This window comes from Meleagris gallopavo, chromosome 4 (genome assembly GCF_000146605.3).
Source record: "Meleagris gallopavo isolate NT-WF06-2002-E0010 breed Aviagen turkey brand Nicholas breeding stock chromosome 4, Turkey_5.1, whole genome shotgun sequence".
Classification (NCBI taxonomy): Eukaryota; Metazoa; Chordata; class Aves; order Galliformes; family Phasianidae; genus Meleagris; species Meleagris gallopavo.
This window is the reverse complement of record NC_015014.2, coordinates 23,480,996-23,497,643: the sequence shown is the minus strand read 5'-3', so window position 1 is coordinate 23,497,643 and position 16,648 is coordinate 23,480,996. Positions and strand designations below refer to the sequence as shown.

At 39.5% G+C, this 16,648-nt stretch overlaps 1 long non-coding RNA gene across 1 annotated transcript; it reads left to right on the top strand.

Moving 5' to 3' along the window:
• The first annotated feature begins 1,363 nt into the window (after positions 1–1,363).
• Positions 1,364–13,188, top strand: LOC104910632. The gene is made up of 3 exons (XR_793272.3): positions 1,364–1,435; positions 7,053–7,196; positions 11,596–13,188. It is a non-coding gene; the product is annotated as an uncharacterized LOC104910632 (long non-coding RNA).
• The last annotated feature ends 3,460 nt before the right edge of the window (positions 13,189–16,648 follow it).

Here is a 16,648-nt window from a genome sequence, read left to right as displayed (position 1 = left end):
GAAGGGAAGGGAAGGGAAGGGAAGGGAAAGAAGAGAAAATAAAAGGTTGACCACCGTGGCCTGGGGGACAGGTAGACCTGGCTGCTGTGGCTCAGTACTGCTACACCCAGTGGCTAGACCCGGCCACTGTAATGTCCAGGTTCTTGGAGTCTAACAAGTTCAAAACCATAGAAAAAGGAAAATTCAAATTTTGTTGAATAATTATACCCTGTTTGTCATATATATGTTTAATAAATTTATGTTTCATTTGTGTACAGCTATGTCAAAATATTTTATAGCAACGTTTAAAAAAGGAATTATGTTATATTTCTTAAACTTCTTTCTCATACACAGTTTTTTGATTTCTCTTAAAGGTTATGTTTAATAATCATGCCAGTCTGGCATGAGTGTCTCCCTGCAGAACATACTCTGCTTTTCTGGCTCAAACGTATTGATCTCAAAGCTCGACGAACCAACAAATGAGTTACCAAAATTCACACAAATCAGATTTCTCTCTCCATTTCAAATACCATTAATCTCCAAGAGCACCTCCAGCAGAATGACCTTCTAGCTGAGATCCTGTAGGTGAGAACCTTCTCTTAGCCCTCACTGGGGAATCATGTCTCCTGTCCCTGCTGAGGTTTCAGCTGCCCATGGCAGATGCTGAAGTGAACCTTCATTTTTCAAACAATTAAAGTTTAGCACCATGTCAACAAACAACATTTTGTTAGTGCAACATTTGATTACTGCACACTTAATCATGCCCTAACCCATGTCTCAGGACCCTGTGGTGGCAGCTGTGTGATAAAGTTCCAGTTCCTCAAGGCTTCTATGGTTTTGGGGCTGCAGTGCTGCATTCTGGAGATGGCATCAGAGTGTCAGCTGATGTTTTCCTACTGGTATTTAAATGATCAGTACAAGCTCATTTCCAAGAGTATTTGGATCATTTTTTTGACTTATCCCAATAAAACAGAGATATTGCTGATTTACCAGAATAACAGAGCAGAACTGTGTCTGGTTGCAGCTCATTGAGCAGTCACAGCCTTCTGCTCCCAAACCACAGGCCTTTACCACATGAGCTGAAGGAAAATTTTCAGTCATTCTGATTAATGCAGGGTTCTTGTTTGGAACTCATTTAGACTGTGCAAAGCTGAGAAGCTTCTAACGTGACCTTTCAAACAAACCTGGGGGAGGACTTTTAGAGGAGTGTCATTAAGTTTATTGCTAGTATATGGAAACTACTGAATCACTGTCTGAACCTCTGATTGATCACCTGAGGCAAGCAATGAGTCAGATGTGGGAGCACAGGTGAAGGCAATTCAGCTGTGTGACCAGAAGGGGTGGGGCCTGGCTCCACCTCTCCTTGACTCAATTTAAGGGCTGACTGCTACTAAGAAAAGATCTCTCTCTGGAGATTGCTCCTTTTGGAATTGTATTCTGCAAGCCCAGGGCAAAGGTAAGCTTTTTCCATTCATTTCTGATTATTCCTTTCCAGTGTGATAATCTTTACGGCTATTTGTTATCTGAAGACCAGCCTAACTTTTCTGTATACTTGTTGATTATGTATCTGTATACTCATTGATTGTACAGCCAGTTAGCATAATTCCATAGAAATCTGGTGTCCTCTCACATATATTCATACAGAAAATGAAAAATTGTAAAAATGAGGCTGTGGAGATATTTCTCCTAGAAGAATTAGTCCCACAGCATTTTAAGCTTCCTGCTCGATTAGCAGTAGCTCAACTTGGGGCTTTATTAACACTCATTTTGTATCTGCTATGCATTTGAGTTTTGGCAAGCAGAGAATGTTTCAAATGAGCCGTGTATTTCCTTTCAGTAATCAGCAATTCTTAGTGAACGTAATCCTGAATTTCAGGTTCATTAAAGAAAGAGGAAAAAAATAGCTAAAACCAGTTAAGGTTTTGCATGGTTTTGTTGCCCTGTAAAAGATTTGCACACCTTTACTCAGAAGTACTTGGTGAACCAGCTGTTAGAGGCTGACTCTTTCTTGCAGTCAAATAAGTAAGATTCTGTTCAGGAATTACAACTGCACTATTTTCTTTCCTTTCTAAAAGTACTTGATCTTAAATATTTAAGACTACTAATAACTATTGTTAAGACTAGGAAAAGACTGTATTTTTAACATCTGATTATATGGCCTTTCCTAAGTTGATACTTTGCCTATGAATTTGCTTCATTGCCTTCCAAATCCAACATCCAGTTGGCAGCCAAGATTTGACCCTTATTTGGGATCTCTGGATGGGCATGATAGTGTATCTGCAGCAATAACTGCATTTTCTAAATCCTCTCAATGTCAGGATATGTTGCCATTTGCCTCTGGCACTCTCAGGTTCCTCCAAATGAAGGTTGCAAATCTGCTCTGCCACAAATGAGAATATTGACACTCTCTTGAGACACAATAATTTGATCTTTCTTACTTTTGAGCAAGAATTTTTTTTTCTTCCTGCTGGTGTGCATTCATGTTGTTTGTTTGTTTTCTTTGAAAGGCCCAACAGGAAGATTTTTTCAGTATATTTTAGGAGGTTCAAACATGTATTTCACTTATTCTAATTCATTTAGATTGGTGAAAGATGTTGAGATCAAAGCAAAAAAACTTGATGAGCTTTGGAGTCACAGTCTCTCCTCATTCACAGTTGGAATTAAGCTACAGCTGTAAGATTTGTCTTTAAGTTTCCAGTGCACCAAAAGATATTCAGACCATATGACTGAAGAAACAGTCGTCTATGAAAAGTAAAGTTGCACTCTGCCTTGTTTATGTGTCTTCATCAAGTTCACCATTAAGTAGATGGAAAAAAGGTTTTTAAACCTTCTTATGCATGGCAATGCACATTAGTGCTACTGCCGAAGTGGAATATATCTTTAGCGAAGGGAATAACAGTGACATTTGCCTTGTGTAGCAGAAATGCAAATCCTTGCTTTCTGTAGCCTAGGGCCTTGCTGCTCTTGTCATTGCTGTGCTTTGCAACACGTTACACTTTGTAAGAGAGAAGGATAGAGATGATTAGCTCTTCTTTAAATAATTCTGCTTATGAGTAGTTAATCTAGATGAAACTCTTTAGCAGATCTGACTGTTGCAGTGCTTTCTGGATTGTGGTATAGCTATTTCCTGTTCGTACCATCGACCAGTCCACAGCTCCTGGGCTGTAGAGGGAGGCAAAAACACCAGAATGCAGAAGTAAGGAAGCAGCAGTGAGATGGTCCCTATGTCACTTCATTCACTAAGGACCATATGTACATACAATTATACATATAATTTATATAAGCTGACATTAAATATACATACAACTATTCACAATTTGCAATAGTACCAGATGGATGCATCCTCTGGTTCTGCAGGATGTCTCCACTTCTATACCTTTCTCCTCTTTTTATCATGTGTACTGGAAAAACACAGTTAAAAGACTGAAATAACAAATCCAGTCTACTTGCTTTTCTTTCCTCAAATATAGAAAACTTAGTTCTAAACAACTGTCATTTGGTTACTAGCAAATTGAGTGTTATTACTGCCAGTGCTCTAAATCTGGCTTTCCAGGAACTGTAAACTTAGTACTGTTCAGAATTAGAGGTGACTTCTAGGACTAGTTTCTGGGTCTGAGGTACATACCTTTTACCCTTGAAGAGGAGCATGTCGTTTGTGGAGTGTCTGCTCCACTGGCCTAGCAACAAGTTTGCTTACAGAATATTTTCTACTGCATTAATCGCTAAGATTTCATCTTCTAGTGGAAGAAAAAGAGCTATAGTTGCAGCCTCAGTGAACTCGTTGGTTTTCTTCCCATTGTATTCGGCATATGCAGCAGCGAAATAATGCACAGGGGGCAATTCCAACAGTTCCTTCTGTACTTCAATATTCAAATAAAATCATTGAGATCAATGTCAATATAAAAATATACTAATTACCAAAGAAAGTGTTGAATAAAATATCTTATGCAGTGATCACCCAGATAAACAGTATGAAATCTAACAACAGAAGACTAATCTACCAAGGCAATTGCATTTTCTGGTTTCACATTAATATATATTTCCCTTGGTAATGACATAAGAAAAAGCTTGTTGGAGTCTTCAAAGCATGTTGCATGCCTCAAAAAAATAGAAAGGAGAGGAGAGAGAACTGAAGCCCTGCTACTAGTGGAAAAGTAGAAGCTTTAAAAAAAAAAACCCACAGAGGATAGATCAGATTTGTGATTTGTTCAAAAGTAGTGCGAATGATGAATGTGACAAAGAGCTACTACAGGAATATGGAGGTTAAATTAAATGGCCTATGTGATCTCTCCAGCGTGCTGACCACAACTAAGTATACAACCCAGTTGCCGTACCACATGCCATTTGCACCCAATGTTGGCAGTTGGGCCTTGTTAATTTTTTTATGCTGAGGTCATGTAGGACAAGAAAACAGTGTCCAACAAGTTTGTTACTCAGTTAATAACTACTTTCTGCTTTAACACAGAGTGATAGTATACAAGCTTTTTTTTATTTAAAGTAGAAAATTCAAGGTGTTCTAGTTTTCACATCTGTGTCTGAGTCCACTTGTTTTGTCTGGTATGAGGCAGCTGAATGGCTCCATACCACAGACAGGTGGTATGGAGCTGAGGAGAAAAAAGAATTACAACTGATATTTCAGTTTCATCAGCTATTGTCATCATTGATCCTGGAAAAGAAGTAAATTTGCACTTAACAGCCTTTTGTAAAGGGGTAACATAAATTCCATAACCAAATTTCATGGCCTTCAAAAGCAACTCAAGTTTCATTTTTGCATCTGCCTAGAGCTCGTGGAAATATTGTGACTGTGATAGATCAAAGAATTGAATCATCATGGATAATGATACTACACCTACTGTATAAAGACTCTGTGGCTTCTAAAGCTTCTGACATGCTAAAGTTCTACAATTTTCTAGGATTAAGGCAAGCTTGTATTCAGTTCAGTTTTCAATTTCTCCCTTTTATACTGTTTAGCAAAGAGAAAAACATTTGAAACTTGTGAGTCTGATATTAGCCTTTGGCTCAGGTTTGTTTGGCCATTGTTCTTGATTTCCATGTCAGACTGCTGAAGTCTGGTTTGAGGGGAAGGGGAGTAAAGAGGAGACAAAGCACGGCAGAAAGCCTGACAGGCATAAATTTCACTTTCCAGAATGTCTGCGCTTGCAATCAGCAGTCTTAAAAAGCTCTGCTAGGATCATCAAGAGATGATGCCTATCAATCAGTCTTTAAACGCTGCCTGTTATGTTCACTTGTCAAGGGTAGAACTGAATCTACAATTCCCTGAAGGCTGTTTTTATTCCATTTTGCAGCCAAAGGAGAAATAAGGGGAGTTCTTCTGCTTTCCAATACATTAAGTGGTGTGGATCAAAGAGATTAGTATCATGGCCTAAAAAGTTATTTTTCAGAGCTATAATAGAATCTGTACTGCATTTTTTTTTATGGAATTGCTTAAAACATAAATCAAGTCGCATAGTATTGATCGTAGAATATATTTGCAGATGTCACCCCTTAGTATAAAGAGACTAGGTATTTAAAAAAAGTGTTTTACTTTCTGGTGCGGTAGGATTTTATACATTCAATAGGGTATATGCGAAAGGCATATAATTCTGAGTTCAGGCTTTTTCCAGATGACAGGCATTACTTTTATGATGCCCTGGATGGAATGACAGAGTAAACTGCCCTGATTTATACCCCATTAGAACTAGTGATACTGCTGTCATGACTGCTGCTCTTTCTCATTACGCAACATCATATACTCCCTTCTCTAGCAATGAAATACGTTGCAGAGTTCCCAAATATCAGCAACACAGGTCGATTTCCCATCATGTGTCTTACTTGCTCACCCTGGGAACTTTTCCATTTTAGACCTTGGCCTACAGATCCTCTTACGGATGGTTTCCATTCCGTTGCCTTATCTGGGGTATACATGTTATCTCATTCTTCATTTTAGATGTACTGTTTGGAGACAAGCACCAAAACAATAAATCATGGGACTAGGTTATTTTTAGGCCGTGTTTCCGAATCAACATTGAGACTATTTCTGAAGAACCTGCACAAGGAACTTATTGTGTGCATACACAAATAAATGACACAATTCAATGGTTTAATACTATCTGCCAAGTTAAACTACTGCAGAGCAGCTGTGTACATTTAAAATGATCCCTGGCACTTCTGAAGAGTTCATAAATCAGCAGTAACATACTTTCTTCCAATTAAGAGAGTTAAAGGAGAGAAAAAAAAAAATTAGAAATTAATGTGTCTGGGGCATAAATGACATCTCTATAGGCTTGTGCACAAGGAACTGGGGGGGGGGGGGGGGGGAGGAATCAATGCTCTCTAAATTGTGAGGATTATAATTATTTCCCAATGCCTGTTTAAGTGTTTCAGATGTTGTCAAAAGTATTGTTAGAAGCAGGATTGCTTGAAGCCAGACAGTGAAGCTAGCCCATGTCTACTGAATAAAACTCATCAATCAAAACACAAAAGTACCACATCAACCCTCAAACTATGGCTCTCTTTACTAAGAGTCGTGTTAGATGTTACCACCCCAACTGGGTAGTCACAAGCCACCTTTTAGAACTCACTCTGAAAGTAATTGCTAAAATACTGATTATTGCTTTAAAGAACAAGACGGTAATGTTCCACTTCTAAACTTTCCTGCCAGTTTTCTGGCTGGTAACAACAGCAAGCACCACACTTCTGCTGAGTGACTGCATCATTGTCTTCTGCTATAGTAAACACAGGAGACATGCAAAGATAACAAGCATCCATGTGTCTTCACCACCAGTGGCAGTCTCTAGCATTTTTCTGCCTTGTACAGGTTCCCTCACCTTTTCACAATACAGTTACTTTCCTGTCAAAACCATATCCTCATCCCAATCTTTTGATACTGTTCGTATGTCTCTGGGAATATATGTATAAAATGTGTATTTTTAGTTTAGATCCTACTGATGGAAGCACAAGGAAGAAATGCATTAATAAAAAAAATTAAAAAAATTAAAAATTTAAACCTAGTTGTTCTATTTATGAACTAACACCTATCTAAGCTATTCATGTCTCCTCTTGCTCTTCAACAGTTTTCTCAAGTGTTCTCCAGAAAGCTCCATCTGATGCAACTCTGGTTCCTCCTTCTCCTCGTTGAATTGTGGCCACAATCAGCTTCCCACAGCACTAGCACCTTAAGACACGTGGTTCTTGCATGTGAGCAACCTCATACGCAGGTAGGTTGAAAGACCTCAGGCAATCACCTAGTGCATCCTGCTGCTCAGAAGAAATTGTTAGAGCAGATACTTCTTGCCTGTTCAAGAGTTTTCAATATCTCCAAAGAGGGGAACTGTACAATCTAGCTGGTCAATCTTTTCCAGAGTCTGATGACTCTCATCCTGAAAGAGTTTCCAGCTTTCCAGCCTTTGTTTCTTCAACTGATTACACCTGAAATGGTGGCTCCATCTTCTCTACTCCTTTTTAGGGAGCAATTCCCAGGAAAATGCAGCACAGAAATGAATTAATTGTTCTCATTATTTAACTACTTCTTCTGATGGAGTAGATTCAGAACTAGCCCTCCATGCTCCAGGGGAAGGATATCTTCTTTCACTTTGTGTTCTGGCAGGATGTAGGACTAATGTATGTGTAATTGCCAGAGTGTCTGAAGCATGCTTGAGTCTGCTTCTTGTTAACTAGACCGTCATTTCCCATTTGAAACACAGAAGCTATGTTAAAGCGTACCCTCTTGTTTTAAGCTTGTAATAATCCAGGCCGTTTTTGTGGTAAACCAAGTGTGGAGTGGATAAGATTTGGAGGACTGGGAGACAAGTCTGGGTCAATGCTGTTGTATCTTGACATAATGAGTTCATAACATCATTTAGCTGTAACTCCTAAAGTGGAGCATAAAAGTTACAGCCTGGTATGATGTTAATTTAATTAGAAATAAAAGACTGGCTTTAATACAGATTTGTAAAATGTTTTGTAAGAATGCCAAATCATGTGATTCTTGCATGGATTTATTTCCTATGTCAGCTGTCTCTGGTGTCAACAATCTGTCTGACAGTCCAAACATGGACATTTTAGGCCCGGGGAGCTCCAGAAACTGAACAAGAGAGCATTTCTAACTAACAGCATAATCTTCTGGAAAGCCAGCAGATATTCTGGAGTGTCATAATGTCTTCTGTAGGTTCTTCATAGCTTATATTCATTTGACAATAATGATGATGAGCTCCTGTTCTTCAGATGACACTGATCTGTATATACAACATATGGACAAACAGGAGTTATTTAAACAAAGTTCAGAGAGCTAACCTGGTGAATCATACCAGCCAGTTGCAAATGGTGCTTACATGACTATCACAGAAACACAGAGGGCAGAGGCTGAAGGGACCCCTGAGTCCATCTGCTCTAATGCCCTGCTTCACCAGGGCTGCCCAGTGCTGAGTGTCCAGGCAGCTTTTGAAGCTCTTCAAGGAGAAAGACTCCAAAGACACGTGTTAGCTGTGGGTATGTCTTGTCCCACTGACTGTCTGGGGAGAGGATGCTGCATTTAAAGATGATGCTGGCGTTCCTCAGGGATTTGTTCTAGGACAGCCAGAGAACCTATATCTTCCAACAGCTATGGGCAAGGCCCAGTTGTTGCTTTACCTGGAAACTGATATAAAAATGGTTGTCATCATCTTTGCTTCTTTTGACCCCCTCAACTTCTACTAAGAGAATTGAGATGTTTTCCAGGGGGAGCATCCTGTGACCATCATGCCAAACTAGTTAGTGATGAGAAAACTAGGTCTGGTAATTCCTAGTAGCAGAAAAGTGGGTAGTCTTCATCCTCCACTAACGCATAAGTGCTGGAGAGAGGGTTAGGCCAAGAAATGTGCTTAGATAGCTCAATCTCCACTGTTAGATGCCCTTATCAGCTGCTGCTTGCCCAGAAACCAGGTATAGCACCCCCACTTGCACAACAATTTATTTGGCCAGTTCTGGGCCAGTTTGCTTTGCTTTGACATAGATAAGTATATTATTACAAAGCTGACCACAACCCCTGACAACTTCTACCCAAAATATCACTGAAAAAAGGAGGCCAGGTTAGGAGACAGCAGGCAAGGGTGAGTTTAGATGGTACGTTGATACTTTGGTCCTGAACTGTGATTCTGTGGCACTTGCTCAACTAAGCCCTGCAGCCATCAAGTCCAAGCAGCTCCTTGCATTTTCTTATTTGAATAATTGACTGTGTAAGAGCTCAGCTCACCCACTAGGCAGGCCAGACAGATGCCAGAACCAGTGTCCCTACTCTGAGCTCATGGGTGAGATGCAGCACAAAGTGCTCCCCAAACACACCTTGAAACATTGCCGGATTTCCCCATTCCCCTTCTCTGGTCTGGGAAGGCTAAAGTCTAGCCAAGAGCCTGGAGAATCTTCCAGAGAACAAGCACCCAAAAATCACCCAGCTATGATGCCCTCTCCTGGTCTTACAGCTTAGAAATCAAACTGCCCCTCATGAACAAAGAAAAGCCGGCTTAATGTGATGAAATATTTTATAGTTTCCAGTAACTAAATTCATTGAAAATTAAAGATTTTCCTTTTTGGAAAGCTAAGGAATTGTTGGTAGTAAATGTAAGTAATGCTGTAAAGTTTAAGGTTGTGAGGAAGTCTGTGTTTATTTTAGGGAAGATAGCAGAGCTGATTTGTTTTCTAGATTTTCATGCCCCTTGAAGAAGTAATATTTTGCAAATGTTCTTTAAAATTTCGGTCTCGCAGAGTCATATTAGGTATGCATGATTGTATCCCTAACTGGATAGTCTATTAAGGAATCCAAATAGCATGTGAAAAGTTAAAAATGCTTTTACAGAATATACATCTTACTTTGCCTGTAAATATCTGACAGAGATAAGAGATTTTTATGATCTACAAAATATTTTTTACTGTCATATTGAGCAGGCTTAAAAGCCAAAGTTCCAGTTAAAGCACGAAGTACGTAAAGACTCCCACCTAAAGAGCAGTGCAATAAACATAAAATGCTTTAAAACAATCATCATTTGCCCACTTAGAAAAAATATATACCTCATAGTTGTAGAGTACACGGCTAGATGGAAGGAAAATTCCACTGAGTATTTTATCAGCTGGCTGCCATTCTCTGTATGTGAGCCAATAAAAATGGAGAATTTTATTGGGAAGCAATAATTTCCTTTATATCAACTCTTGCAAGCACTATTACATCAAATCCCAAGTGTGCTCACAGAAACAAAACACCCTTTAAAATGTTTTCCCAAGATATGATGCAGCCATTCCATCTATCATTTGGATTCCACTGTTTTAACAAAATATGTATTGTCAGAGGGTTGAGGTTCAGACAACATAGCCAGGCAAAATGACTACAGGTTCAGTAAGGTTTTACTGCATTGCTTTTTGGTTTTAATTTTGGGGGGTCATAAGACTGGACTATCTTGGCTGTGATGTAACACAGCTCTAAGAGGTAAAGGCAGAAAGACCAAGGCTTTATTGAACAGCTCCGGTTACACAGGGAAGGGATGTGAAAAGCCTTTTCAACACAGGAAGCCATAGTCACTCCCTTGACCAGAGGCAACACTTGAAACCAAATTAAACAGAAGTCAGGTGACTAGTAGAGCACCTGCATATTCCCAAGACTGTTTGGCCATTGGTCTCGGGGACCCAACTGTCTGAACCAAAGTGTAAGTCAATTCTTTATGGCCTTAGAAAGCATTAGAGCTATCCCCCAACCATTTGTGTCTTTACTGCAAAGCTTTGCTGATACACTGAATTTAAATAATCTCCCATTTTGTAGCTGGCTGAGATGAGTAACAGGCCATCTCTTCAGCTCTGGCCTCAGCCTGGCTACAATAAATAAATTCACACTTTGTTTATGTACTTTTTGTTCATACATAACTTCAGAAACTGTGTAGCCACTGAAAGCCCAAAGGAGCCTTTAACAATATTTAAAAGCAATTGTTCTTTTGCCATCAGCATCACTGTGTGTTACTGCTTCTTGCCCAGCTGGCTAGTTAGAACCAAAGGTGATCAAGATATGAAAATCACTTAAAGCAGTGCCACGCAAATAAACAGCAGAGAAATATGTTCTTTGTCTTTGATCAACATATTTTGAATGGGCTCAGTCATGTGCCAATAAAAAAAAAATCACTGATCAGATCTGGGGAAAAGACACATCTGTTGACACCAATAGCAACGGTTCTACTGTATTTCATTTAATGATCTTTGATATTTATCTTCTTAAAGATGAGCCCCATCTACAGCATATCTTCATTTTTTCCTATTTCAGACCCAGCATACATTATTACGTTCATTATCCAGCGTAAAGCTTTCTCGCATCTGTCTTCAACTGGCATTTCTCTATAATGCAAAAATGAAATAAATCACTTAAGTCCCCAGAGCACCAGCCCAGCAGGAACACATAGACATCTCATGGACCTCAAGCCTGACCTTGGGAATGGAGGGATGGAGACAAATTATGGGACCACTGGTCTGTCTACAGAGCAAATGTTCCTGGTCTATCCCAGGGACAATTTCAACAGCAGTTCCTCTGGTTTGGCTTGGTTTACTTTGAGGTGATCTTTTCTCTCTTCTTTTTTTCTTTTTCTTTTCTTTTTTTTTGGTGTCAAGATCAAGAGGTCTTCAGGAGCAACAGAAGCCACAATGAGCTGCTTCTGCAGTGCCACTGGCCGGAGCCAGCACAGGAGCAGTGCCAGTTGGCAGCCTGTTCTGCCTGAAAAGAGGAAGGGATAGAAGGGGAACCTTCCGGCATGGAGTTGTCTGGTGCTTTCTCTGTTTTTTGCTAAGCCGAGACAGATTTAGAAACAAAATGTTCAGAAAAAAAGGACTGGAAGGGTTTTCTGTAGAAAAATATTGCAATGAAATACTGTGCCTTGTCAATTTTTTCCTTCATGTTCTTGAGTGAAACTGTTGCTGGGAATTTGACCTCAGGACCCAGAGAGTTTCTGTGAATCGCAACTTACATTTCAGGCAAGTGAGATACCTACAATATGTCAGCACAAGACTGCTGGCCATTTTCCCTACAAGAATACTGAGCCCTCTCATATGTCGCTGAGAGATTAGAGTGTAACTACTTCTGTTTGTTTTTTTTTTTTTGTTTTAAGCAATTTCCTTTAGTGCTCATTGAATTGCTCCACGATACACTGAGCAACTTGTTTTCATATTACTAATGCAATTCTGCTGGATGAGAAATTTGTCGCAAAGCGTATTCTCGGTTTTAATCAAGCTCTCTTGGCCAAGGAAAGAAAGATATTTGATAGGAAGATGGGGAAATGAATGCAAGGAAAAAGATTTCTCTTTTCTGTCTACTATCTGAAAAATAAAAATACATAATTTTATTATAATTCATATAATTCATGTAATTCTGCTGGCCTGGCTCTGCTGAGTGCCAGTTCCAGTCACAAAATCTCAGGACTGTGGTGCTTTGAAGTCAACCGAGTTGCGCACGGGCAGTGCCATAAAAAGAAGAAAATAGTCAGAAAGAAATGTAAAAGCCATGTACACCATTTAATTGACATGACTTTGGAAACGCCTATGTGAGGCCTACGTGAGCAAAGTAATTAAAGGTCAAGCACAAGGGAGAGCAGGAAGAAAACTGAGAAGTAGCAATTAATTTAAAATATTTTGATGTTTCTCTGTGCAAATTCCATAATTTTCCTAACACAACACAACCTAGAAGTAACATTTTGCAGCTTCAGGATGCTACTCTGTGCTGGATACAGACACCTACCAAATACAGTATATCTAAGAGATGAATAAAAGAATCAATTGTTTCAGCTTCGGCATGATGGTGAACTTTGGTGGCATCCTACTAAAACACATAACATTTATTGCCATGATAAACTGCTCTTGAGGGAGTGATTTCCCTGCCCTCCCAGCTGGAGCTGTCGTGCTGCAATGACAGAGTGGGTAAGGAAGGGACAGAACAATAGCGAAGTCAAGGAGCTGGAGCCTGACCTTAACAGAGTGGGTGGTATTTGCTTCAGTCCAGAAAAGCAAATAACTCATTCAAAGGTGATAGATTTTACTGGGGAGTGGAAATAACAAAGCTGAGAAATAAAATAGAGCAAACAGAGTATGAAAGCATATTAAAGTAACTGAAGGGGAGGAAGCTTTTCAGTAGATTTGAATATCAAGGGAGGAAAGAGAAAAAGAGAGAAAAATAAAAGATAAAATAGAGGAAAGCGGAGAAAGGGATGGGGAAATAAGAAAAGCACAAAAAAGAAAAGGAAAAGTAAACAGGAAAGATCAAAAATAAAGAACAAAAGGAGGAAAAGAAAAAAGTGAAGAAACAGAAAAAAATACAAAAGACAAAGTAAACAAAAAAGAAAAAGAAAAAAAAGAAAGAAGAAGGAAAAAATAATAATAATAATAATATAATAAAATATATAAATATAAAAAAATATATATATACACTGAATAGTTTTCATTAATGGCTACTTTACATCTTGGGACTCCTGCAGAGTTGATAATTTGCAAGAAAAATATTCAAGAGCCAAAGCACTCTATGGAATACAATAAAACCAGCCCTGCCATCTCCATGAAACTTGCTTTGGGTATGACCCAGATTTGAGAGTGCTGTCTGCCTCCTGGATCCCATCCCTTCAGCTTCAGATCATGCAGTTCCAAGCATGAGTGGAAGCCCTGGAAGAGACCTTTCCCCAAAGCACAGACCACAGCAGCACCACTCCCCATACAAGCAGCCCACCTTGACAGGGTGGCTTGGGTATCCCTGAGACGGGTTGGTTTTCCCTTAGACTGTGAAGGTACCAGAGCAGCTGAGCTGTGGGGGCTGCTGGACACATTTTTCTGCCAGAACCACTACATTGCAGTTGGTTGGCTTTTAATAGCATTTGTGTGCACATGTTAAATATGGCCTCGCAAGTGCCACGGCAAGGTTATGATAGAAGGTATGTATAAACGAAAATATCTAAAATAAGTAATTCTTCATAATTCAATATGACATCCTTCCTTTAATTTAAACCTAATCAGGGAATAAGAAACTAAGAACAGCTGTAAGCATTCACATTACATCTCTCCAGGGAAAAGTACATAAAGTTAGGATTTGTTTTCACCCAATGGAAATTTTGCGATTTCGCACAGCCACTCTTTTTGTTTAAGCTTCTTCTTTATTACATTTTCCATAACAGAATTTACAATCCTCACAAAATAAAAAGCAATCCCTCTGCATTTTCCTTGGGCAGCGCTCTTGCCCTACCCTCTCCTGCTCTAAACATGAAAAGATTAAACACATAAGTGTTTCTGGTAATCAGGCTATCTCAGCTGTAAATTCAACAGGCAGGAAAGACCCTTTTTATTTGTTTTTATCAGCAAAATATTCCGGGAAACCCTGCATGGCACCACATGATGTGCACATTTCTGTTTTTAACGTTCATACCGTAAATAAGCTTTTAGCAAACCACAGCCAAAGGTCTTTTATAGCTCTCCCTTCTGCCTGTATCAATCTCTTGGACAACGGTGCTAAAATAAAACGCACAGCGAACTCAGAAGCAAGCACTTCCAGCTATTAAAGTGTTCCTTCCAGCAGGCATTCCCATACAGCATGTGGGGAAGCGTGGGACCTTGCAGCACAAAATGACACAGCCTCGGGACCCCAACAAGCCCTTGCTGCTAATGCAGGGTGAGATGCAATGGAAAAAACATGAGATAAGCAGAAGCCCGAGTCCTCAGAAGTCAACGGAAAGCGAATAATCCGATTACAGCGCAAGACTCTTGGAGAGCCGGACGCTAATGAGGGTTTACACAAAACACTCGGCTGCTGAAACTCGCTCAAATAAAACACACAGTATTTGTGAACAGCAATGCCTTATGAATCCACAGCTAATGCTAGCAACAGCCTCTTAATCTGTACATAATAATCTTCTGGCAGAGTGAAAGGCTGACCCAAGGCAAAGTTTAATGACCGGGCTGGTCACAATTGGTAACAATTAATTTTTCTGCAAATGTACCTTCCATGGTGGGAAGTACAACTATTAAACTTCCAGGCATGTTTCACTGAAATTTTTTTTTTATTAAAAAGGAGACACTACCCACCCTAAATACTGCACAAGACCATATTTGATATTAAATCTAGGAACAGTGGCAAGATCTTGCAGAAAAAGATGACAGATGAAACTGGGATATTTGAGTACGGTCACAGCCATGAGTTTTTCTTCTTCACAGACAGGAGGAACCTATGAAAAAAAAATGACTGTGAATTTTCCCTCACAACAAAAGACTGTGAACTTGACCTTGTAAAAGAAAAAACTAACATGCCATGAATGTACACTGGCTATTGAGAGCCAGTTGCCTTCAGCGGCTTTGCCCAGCTATATCAGCAGGCACAAACAGCCCTTGCCAGCCTAATCCAGCAAAGCATGAAAGTACCTACTCAGTTTTCAACTAGTGGTTTCAGCAGGACAATTCGCAGCACATAAAACCGTTCTGCTCACAGGTTGCTCTTCCCTGCTGGGGAGCCTGAGACAGCAGCTTTTGCCCCACTTGCTGCCATTCTGCAGAGCTCTGCCTGCAGGCAGGCATTATGTGGCTGGGAGTAAGCCTGGGCATTCCCCTCCTTGGTGGCCCTTCAGAAGATGTCAGATGCAGCCAGACTGCACCAAGGCTTTTTGCCACTGATGTGTTCATTACTGTTGGAATTATGTTACAGTTGGAACTAAAGCCGATGTGCTTTTTATGAGGACAAAGATGTGCTTGTTTGTTGGACTCTGATGAGAGAGTTGTGAGAGGGAGATTGGAAGAGGCTGTAGAAAGAAACAAGACAAAGGAGACAGCCAAGAATTATTTTAACAATTTTTTTTGTTTTAAAAAATGTTTTAACACCCTGTTTTTAACAATTTGTCCAGCCAATGTTATAGGTTTTAAACATGTGCACCATAAAGCTGATTAATTTTTCTCTTGCAGCTTTGGAACCTCCGTTTGTCTTTTTTTCTGCAATTATGAATTTAATTTGGAGGAGAAGGAAAAGAAAGAAAATGAAGGAAATGAAGTGGAAAAAAGACAAGACGACGAAAGGGGAAAAAGGAAAGGGGAAAAAGGAAAGGGGAAAGTGAAAAGTAGGCACTCCAAAGCATATTTTGCTAGATACTTAGTAGATATTTCAGGTCTACAATGGAGCTGATTTGAACTGGAGACAAGAACTAGTAGCCTACTAAAAGACATACTGTCATGTCATAACATGTCATGGCTGGTAAGAACTGTGCTTTTAGTAAACGAAGACAAGGCTTTAGCAATACAGAGAGCACAAATGCATTTTATATATAGTAGTGTATGTGCTGAAAAGCACTTCTGGCCAACCTCATCAAATTAAAAGCTTTAGCCAGCCTAGCTAGGTTCCACTCTTGCTTTTGACAAAAACACGCACATATATACAGCTACACATACATTTTTCTAAGATAACCATGATTCTGCACACAATACACAAACATTTAATAAGACTTTTAAAATTATTGTTGATAAACACAGATAGCTTTCCTTCCAAATTCTGAACTTCACATAATTCAAGTCAGGATAAAACAAATCCAGTATGATTTAAAAACAAGCACAGGTACTTGCGATATTATTAAAATTAGTTTTATCTATTGTCCTGATGTTGCCTCCTGTGCAGGGGAGTGCTTTTTGCCTTTTTTCCTTTCCTTGCCTTTTT